Below are 10,157 nucleotides of genomic sequence, written 5' to 3' on the forward strand. Positions count from 1 at the left end.
AGATTCAGATCGGGCCTTCTTTGTTTGACATTCTCTTCCGGTATTAGATATTCCTTCGGCCTTTAACCTTCTCTTAGGCCGACCTTGGATTCATAATGCCGGAGCTCGTCCCATCAAGCCTTCATCGAAAAATTAAGTTCGTGGTCGAACGCAAGTTGGTGATTGTCCATGGGGAGGAAGATCACCAGATTTTCAATGAGACGGCCATCCCTTACATCGAGCCGACTCATGTTGAAGAAGATTCCTACCACGCTTTTGAGATAGTACACACTATCCATGCATCACCGTAAAGTCCTTTGCCGATTCCCGAAATATCAGCCACTTCTCTTATGGTGGCTAAGATAATGGTTGGCAATGACTTCAAACCCGGTATGGGTTTAGGTCGACATGGCCAAGGGATTCGCACCCCAATTGAACCCAAAGGCCAATCTCATACAGCCGTCCTGGGATGTCGAGGACGTGGACATAAAAGAGGCGTAATGGGTCGCGGTAGCGGGCATGCGATCCCTTTACCCCCACCTCTATATACCACTTTCCGATCACCTGGAGTGGTTGGAGGTTACGATAATTTGACCCAATTCGAAGAAGACTTGGGGATTGTGTTCCCAACACACCGAAGGATCGAGGTATTCCAGTTGAACCCATAGAGTCTCGAAGAAGATGAAGGAGTCTTCGATATCGCTGGTTGTTTTGACGATGTAACCATTGCTTGCTATATCCGAAGACGGAGCGCATGAAGAGGAACCTTACCCAAAGACCTAAACCTTCCAAATCATTCGTCAATGCCATATGTGATGATCCACTTTGGAGGGTTTAGATTCGAGTAACATCTTTATGTTTATGCAATCCCCTGCGTGGGACCTTTTCTGTTTCCTTTAGGTTTTGGATCACATTGGGATTTCTATTCCGTGTTGCACTCTTGAATTTTTTCCTAGAAGATGTAATTTCATATCAATAAAATTGCACTATTTTTCGAATCTTGTTGAAGTATCCCAAACCAACCCGATGACGATAACCAACGACCAACAAGTTTGTCATCATGGTAAGAACCGAGGGTTGGGCTTCTTCAAGAATTCATGTCCCACGGTTTTGAAAAAAAAAAATAATAACAAAAAATAAATAAATAAAGTTCTTCAAAAAAAAAAAAAAAAAAAACACCGCAATTAAACCTTGTTTGTTTTTCTCGATTTTGTTACTTTATGTTTCGAGGGGGATACATGAGGAGGGAAATCTAGTAGATTCAGAAGTATACGACCTAGATGAGTGCAGTCCAGATTATGAGGAAATTCGTCGGGATTTCGAACGACATGAGGAGATCAAGCCCTTGACCGGTGAACAAACCGTCTCGGTCAACCTAGGCGATGCAGAAAACCCTAAAGAAGTTAAGATCGGGGCAAACCTTTCCAAAGAGATGACTGATCGCTTGACTAAGCTCCCGAAGGATTACCAGGATATTTTCGCCTGGTCCTATGCAGATATGCCCGGTCTTGATCGTTCCATTGTCGAACATTGTTTGCCGATAGATCCTTCGGCTAAGCCGGTGGTGCAAAAGTCAAGGAGGGCCGGACTGCAATTGGTCCGGAAGATCAAAGAGGAGGTCATGAAGTCGCTTGACGTCGGATTCCTTGAGACTACAGAATATTCTGATTGGGTTGCCAATATAGTCCCAGTCATGAAGAAGGATGGGCGTATTCGGGTCTGTGTCGATTATCGAGATTTGAATAAGGCCAGTCCCAAAGATGATTTTCCCCTCCCGCATATCGACGTACTTGTTGACAGATCTGCAGGATTTGAATTGTTTTCATTCATGGATGGTTTCTCCGGTACAATCAGATTCTGATGAATGTCAATGACAAGTTGAAAACCACTTTCACCACACCATGGGGAATGTTTCATTACCGGGTGATGCCGTTCGGTCTCAGAAATGCTGGAGCTACTTACCAACGAGCCATGGTTGCCCTTTTCCACGACATGATGCATAATGAGATTGAGGTTTACGTTGATGACATGATAGCAAAAACAAGGCATGGAGAAGATCATGTCGAAACGCTCAAGAAATTGTTCGATAGACTCCGAAAGTACAAGTTACGCCTCAACCCCGCCAAGTGTGTCTTTGGGACCAGCTCGGGCAAGCTGCTCGGATTCGTGGTAAGCAATAAGGGTATTGAAGTCGACCCTTCTAAAGTCAAGGCTATTCGTGAGCTTAAGCCGCCGACGACGGTTAAAGAAGTTCGAAGTCCGATGGGCAAGCTAAACTATATTGCTCGATTCATCTCTCGGTTATCAGAAACCGCTAAGCCATTCCTCAAGCCGTTAAAGAAGAATGCGCTAATCCAATGGGATAGCGAATGTGAAGAAGCTTTTGGGAAACCGAACAAACATCTCATGAGTCCACCCGTGCTTATTCCTCCAACACCGGGGCAACCTTTAATCCTCTACCTCACAATCCTTAGTGAGTCTTTGGGTGCTATGTTAGCACAAGAGAGGCAGGAGGATGGAAAAGAACGAGCCATTTATTATTCGAGCAAGAAATTCACTGCTTCGAAATGAAATACACACGGCAGAGAAAACATGTGCGGCGTTAGTGCGGGTACCGCACAGGCTTCGGGCAATATACCTTGCATTACCGGGTACTTTTGGTGACAGAGTGCGATCCTATCAAATACTTGCTTAATCAACCCGCCTTGATTGGTAGACTTGCCAAATGGCGGATCCTCATCTCCGAATTTGATGTTCAATATTTGTCCCAAAAGTCAATCAAGGGACGGGCTATAGCGGATGTCCTAGCTGAAAATCCGGGGCGAGATGATGATGCCTATTATTCTGAGGATCGGATCATGTCGGTGGAAGATTACATCTGGACTATGTATTTTGACGGAGCTGTCAATTTATCGGGATCGAGCACGGGCGCGGTTCGATATCTCCGGGTGGTCGGCATTATCCCGTGGCCGCAAAATTGGTATTCCCTTGCACAAATAATATAGCGGAATATGAGGCATGCATCCTCGGGCTGCAGTGCTGCGATTGAAATGGGGATAGGCCGACTCAAGGTGTTCGGAGATTCCGCTCCGATTATCCTTCGCATCGTTGGAAAGTGGAAGACGAGAGATGCTAAATTGCTACCCTACCATGAGTATTTGGATAAACCGGTGGAGGAATTTGAGGATATCTCATTTGAGTATCTATCCAGGACTCATAATCGATTCGCTGATGCATTGGCTACCTTGTCTTCAATGTTACAAATCACCAATGGACTTGAGGTTGACCCACTGAAAATCGAGGTGTTAAAAAAGCCGGCATATTGTATGGCCGTGATCGATGAACCCGATAGTAAGCCGTGGTACCATGACATCAAAACTTATATTCAGAAGCAGCAGTTCCCTGAAGAAAGTACCGTATCTGACCAAAAGTACATAAGGAAGATGGCTTCGAAGTTCTTCTTAAATGGAGAAAATTTATACAAGCGATCATTCGATTACGTCCCGCTAAGATGCGTTGATTCAACCGAAGCAGTTCGTCTGATGATGGAAGTGCATGAAGGGATTTGTGGTCCACACATGAATGGCCACATGTTAGCTAAGAAGGTTATGAGGATGGGTTATTATTGGCTCACGCTCGAAAGAGATTGTATTCAGCATGTCCGGAGTTGTCACAAATGTCAGATTCATGGTGACAAGATTAATGTCCCTCCGAATGAGTTGCATCGCTTATCCGAACCATGGCCGTTTTCTATGTGGGGCATTGATGTTATTGGCCCTATCAATCCTAAAGCATCCAATGGGCATCGATTCATCTTGGTAGCAATTGACTATTTCTCTAAATGGATCGAAGCCGCATCCTATTTAGCGGTCACAGCACGAAATATCGTGAAATTTATCCGTCGAGATATCATCGCTCGATATGGTTCACCTGAAGCCATAATCACCGACAATGGCTCAAACTTGAACAACAAGTTAATGGACGAATTGTTCAAGGAATTCAAGATCAAGCATCCGAACTCTTCCCCATATCGTCCTCGGATGAATGGAGCAGTAGAAGCCGCCAATAAGAATATTAAGAAAATCTTAGCGAAGACGGCTGAAAATTATCGCGATTGGCATGAGAGGTTGCCATTTGCACTTATGGCGTATCGGACCTCGATCCGGACATCTACGGGGGCAACCCCGTATTCTCTTGTATATGGAATGGAGGCTGTTCTACCAGTTGAAGTGGAAATTCCTTCCTTACGTATACTGTCTCAAGCTATCTTGACGGAAGCTGAATGGATCCAAAGAGAGGGCAAGCCAATTGAATCGATCGATGAAAAGAGAATTAAGGCTATATGTCATGGCCGGTGTTATCAGCAGAGGGTTGCTAATTCATTCAACAAAAAAGTTCGGCCTCGATATTTTCGGATCAATGACCTGGTCTTGCGAAAATTGTTGCCAATAGTCCCACTCCCGGAAGGGAAGTTTGCTCCAAACTATGGTGGTCCATATATAGTAAAGAAGGTGCTCCCTGGTGGTGCTTTGATTCTCGCCGAGATGGATGGTCGTGTATTTACCAACCCAGTGAATTCTGACTCTGTAAAGAAATATTATACTTGATTTACTCTGATGTTTTCATAATCGAGTTATAATATTAATACTGATTCACAAGTTGTTCACATTTGGGCATTCGTTTGTTTCATCGCTACCAATTTTTTGCCGAGAGATCGTTTCGAATGGGGGGGTCTCTCCGGCCCAATTGAATCAGCCATCAGTAGCGTGAGATTTACATATTCACAGAGTAAAAGGGGTTATCTTGCGAAAAAATATGATGACCAAGATGAAATCAGTAAAAACTTGCATTCATTTCATCCATCAGAAAGCCTTACAAATAGATCATCGAGGTGGGAACGAAAAGCCAAACCGAGCCCTAATGAGCATCACAAAGGAGCTTAACCGGTCCTCCATACAATTGATGCTCCGCCTACACCGATCGCTTCGAGAATCAAGATCCGCCACCTTAAAGAGGAGGAGCTCACATTTCTCTTTAAGCTCGGCTACCTTGTCCTCGTGATACTCGACGCAGAGATTCCAAGTCATGGATCAAGCATTCTCCCGCGGGCTATATCCAGGGTCGATCGTCCATCCTTTCTTCCAGCCATGTGCATTGGAATTTCAAAACAATATTGAGCGGATCACGCTCAAAGATGGTCTGAGACATGGCCAAACGTTCCACCAAGTTTCCCCTCTCACGAACCAGCAAGGAGACTTGATCATTACCGTAGTCAAGGGCCTTCTTATAATTGTCGCCTACAAGATCGGCCAACACCAAGTTATCTCGTCCGATCCTCGATAGCGTGCCCTCACAAGATAGGCCAAAGTAACATCTTGATGAGCGTGATTGTAAGCCTCCAGGAAGTTAGTAAAGAGGGTAGGGAAGATCCTATATTCCTCTTCTAACTTGGTACCTTGAATAGAAGTAGTGTCCATATCCCTAAACATAAGACGAATTTCAGTTTCGACCTCCGGATGATTGGCTATATAAGAGTAGCCCTGGCCTAGGAGATTATAAAGTTTCTCCCATTTGGCCAAAACCTCACCGAGAAGACGTGTGCAGGGAGGAGGCCATTGTTGTTGAAGCAACCGAAAAAGAATGGATGCGAAAGAGTGCTTAGAAGGTTGGAGATGAAGATATGAAAGCGATGATCATCTCGGCGTTAAATCCTAATTTAAAGGGCAGGAAAAGTCATAGCAATAATTATTGTGGGGGGCCGAGTTAATTATCCGGGTGAAACTACAGACGTTTCGTCCGTGAATCACGGATCTACCATCTCGAGGCTCACGAATTCGAAAAAGTTGCGAAATGACTTAAAGGTTCCGCCATATTAAAAGAGGGACAAGCATACTGCAGAAAAGATTTGAGGGTCCCACCGTGTCAGAAGGAAATGAAGAAGACAGAGCGGGAAACACAAAATCTTGGGAGAAGCACCGGCTTAGTGGTTTTCATCCACGTTAAAAGGGAGGCTCTGGAACATGCATGTTTACTCAAAAGAATTTGGAGAGAGTAAGCATACAGCGGAGAGTAGAGTGAACAAAAAGAAAGAAGAAGTATTTCAATCCAACATGTTTGGAGGCTACCCAAGACTTACCGGAGGCAACCAACCTAGACATGCCCGAGAATGAACTGCTGAATTTCGAGGCCGGATCCAAAGACTGAAGCCGTAAAACCCAACTCCCTTGGCGGTGAAGTTCAAGATCTCGATAACAGCAACAACAATAGCAAGCGAAGAGCAGCCGTAGTCAACCCCGTAAAAGAAAACATCAAATCAAAGAGCTCGAAGCCGCATTCAAGGAGTGCCCTTACGTGAACGGGAAACGAAAAATGAGTTGAGCCGGAAGCTAGGAATGGAGCCCTTGAAGGTCAGGTTTTGGTTTCAAAATAAGCGGGCCCGAGTGAAGGTTCAAAGTGAAAGTCATGAACTTGCGTCTCTAAAGGAAGAAAATGAAGAGCTTCGCGCGGAGATCAAGAGGTATAGGGATGCTCTTAACATCGCTATTTGCCATGTCTGCAAAGCAACCCCATCACCTTTGGTGGCATGTTCCTTGATGAGCTACATCCGAGCATTGAAAATGCTCATTTATCGATTCATCCCCCCGAGCAAGTTCTCGCACAATCGGATTTCGTTGGGGATACATCCCGGAAAGTCGGCCTTGCGGAGACAGAACCGATGCCCTTCGAGGGAAGTGACATGCATCACTACAATTGGAGTTTCCACGATGTCACAGTCGGCCAATTCAACACCGATGAAACTCCGAATCAGTAGCCTACATGAAGCTTGAGTTTTTATTATGGGCTTTCAAAATATCACTCTTTTGAGCATTACTAGCTAGCCCTTATGAATTCTCAAAAGAAGTAGAGACATGCGTGAATGAATGTACTTGTTTGTTACAAAGTCCCCATGTGAAACATTCTTCCTTTTACGCCTAGAGTTAATCAAGGGGCAAAGAACAAGACTATCCGCAAATATCTTCATGCTTAAATGCGTGAATTCTTTGTCAGATTTGACTGAACGCCGAAAGGAAAAGCATTAAAAGCCTTCACATAGATAGATGCAAAAAGATTTGAGGAGGGAAATAATCGCCTCGTTCGTAGGGGGAACCGAAAAGATCCGAGGAAGGAAATAATCGCCTCGTTCATAGAGAAAGCGAAAAGATTTGAGGGCTCCTACATATCGTAAAAGGAAAAAGATGACAGATTGAGTGAGAGGCAAGAGTTATTACGAAATGGATCCAAGGCACTAAGACCGGAAAGGAGAGAAAAAGTTGTCCTCTTTCGTAGAAAAAGCGAGAACCTATATGCGAGACTAACGGATCAGAAAAAATTTATAAATGACCACCAGAACTCGTCACGAAAGACCACCATCACTTTTGTGATTTTCGGACGGATTGTTTTGCAAGTCTCGAGAACATCTAAAGCTCGGTCTCCGGGTCGAAACAGCCATTTTTGATCTACATATGGAAGGTTTTAAAAGAAAAACACGTTCATTCCAAAGCGGAAGTATGGGAACCTTCCTATCCTGAAGATCTCATGAGTCATGGTCATTGATGGCAACCCCGTTTCCCTCTCAATCCTCGTTGCTATGCCGAGAAGTTGCATGTACAGGGTTTTTGCTAATGCGAAAGCAACGGATGCCTTACAAGTGCGAGGCAAGTACAAATATGATTTTGACATCGTCGTCAAATGCCCGTCGTAGGGATCGACATGGACGGTTTCAGTCTCTTAAAGATCATTGATTCTCGAGTTGGACATACGAGTCATCGTAGTATCGCAAGTAATGATCAGCAGTTCATAACGAGGGCCATATCGCATGGTGCTCGAGACGCCCGCGAAGCCGGTCTGCGTTCAAGTGCTCCAAAACATTTGGCAAAGCATGCTTTGTAAGGAAGCAATTACTTGTACAAAAAAACCACGACCAAGCCGACGACGACGATTTTGTCCAAAAGAAAAGGCCCCTTTGGTCCGCCAAGCTTCATTCTATATTCATTGAGGCGGTTCGACGCCTAGGAATCAATTCAAAGACGACCACTGGGCTGTACATAAAATGATGAATATAGACGGACTCACCATGCAAAGTGTCACAAATCACCTTCAAAGGGTTAGAGATAAGTCGAGGAAGCACGATGCAGCTTGGGACCAAGGCGACCGGACCGGAGTTGGCTGGAAGATCAATTCCGGGAAAATCTACAGAGCAAAAGGTACCCGGCCACTTCCCAATCAAGAATACAGGTCATACCAACCTTCCGCTGGTGGTTCTAGTAGCAGACCAGTTGATCATCCCTACAAGTTCCCGAGCAACGACGGAGGCTCAAGCTTAAGGAGTCAGATCGCTCACAGCAATCTGTCACCGGTGTTAGCAAGTAACAATGCCCAATTCGAGTATCAATTGCTCGAAAAATCAGAAGATTACTTTGATGATGAGCTTGCTACCTTGATGAGCCTGTTTGGAAATGAAGGACCTCCGGAGCCGTGATCCGAAGCAAGTTATTATGGGTCTTCAAACAACGATTGTTGGTGTTTAGTCCAAGACAGAATCAGTTGATCGTTGAAGTGGCCAGCAAGAGAGGTGGAACCAATCTCGCATGAATACTCCTTTAATTCCATGTATAGTTCCCCTACGTGGGATATTTTTTTACTTTCTAACTGTCTAGAATTTGCCTAGAGTTAAAGGACGAATTTTCTCCTCTCTTGTCAAATGCGTAAGTTCCTTACTAAGCTAGGCCTGTAGCAAATCAATTTGTGGACGACGCCCCTGAACATCCGTAAAGAGAGATTCCGAATAGCCTTACTTGGGAGAATACGAGTAAAAGACCAAGCGGGCTCAAAGATGGGTAACTCCGTATCGTCCCAATTGGCTTTTAGTCGTTTCAAACTCTAATTTAATCTTATTTCATTCTCAACGGGGATTGTCAACTGTTTTGAGGACAATATAGCAAAAAGCGAACCAACCATGGACGCCAACATCACCATAGCCTAGTGGTTGGGGGAATGACGGTGGTCCGAGGCGTCCCGGGTTCGATCCCGGGATTTGGCATCAATGTACAAAGATTAATAAAAACCTTTTTGCTTCGTAGTTCAATGTCGATTGAAGTTCAGCCCAATGGTTACAAAATCGGAGATATAACATCCCGGACATACAATCCGATCCAGATGAGTTAATCTTTTCAATTCAAAGTTCACAAGAAATTCGTACAAGGGTAAAGCGGTATCGTTTCAACTCGTTTAGAACATGAGAACGTACATTGACGCTTTCCCTTTTGATTTTTACAGGGGTCACTGCCTTTCCAGATAGGGAAGTATCCCTTCTCTTTAAAATTAATGAACCGAGAAATTTTTTGAAGCCTTTGACAATCTCATGTCTCGAAGTAGACAATAAAGTTTTGCAACTCATTTGCATGAGCAGGGGCAACTCACGATCCACGCCCCTAAAAATTTTCTTACGTGCTTGCACCAAGATAAAAAGTTGCTACATTTTATATGCTCAAAAACACTCATACATTGCATAGTTTGTGCATGACTGTTCCTCATATTTAATTTACCAACTCTGAATAAGGAACATGAACTACATAAGATACATCGGATGTATGGAATGGGGCATGATGACGGATGATGAAAGGCAATCATTTCCCAAACACGTCCAATTTTTTTCAGGCGAGATGAACGGTGGCAAAATTCCGCATTCCCCGAGGTAAAGAGTTTTCTCGCGAAAGGTACGATAACCGAAGTGACGGAGGCGTTCATTTCTCTATCTAAACACTACGGGTGATCCATTGATTACCCCTTTTGAGCGATGGTTTCATTTCTTTACCCCCGTCAAGAACCACTCCACATCGGGGTCCAGACGGGTTAATTCTAGCAGAAGAACACGAGGTAAATGGTTAGAAATTTTCTTGCTCGGACTAACATTAATCTTCGGGTGTTTCTTTGCATTTATACTCGAATTTTAATTCAAGTGCCTTAGGATGATGAAGAGCATTCACTTCTCTATCTATACACTTCATTCTTTGCATAGCCCACTTGAGCCCGCAAATTCATTTCTTAAACCCCTGTTGGTGATCATTTGCTCATTCCAAAGACGAAGATAGCATTTTCCCAAGGATTAGAATTGGAGATGGTCGGGTCAACGAGAGAAT

This window comes from Rhodamnia argentea, chromosome 6 (assembly GCF_020921035.1).
Source record: "Rhodamnia argentea isolate NSW1041297 chromosome 6, ASM2092103v1, whole genome shotgun sequence".
Classification (NCBI taxonomy): Eukaryota; Viridiplantae; Streptophyta; class Magnoliopsida; order Myrtales; family Myrtaceae; genus Rhodamnia; species Rhodamnia argentea.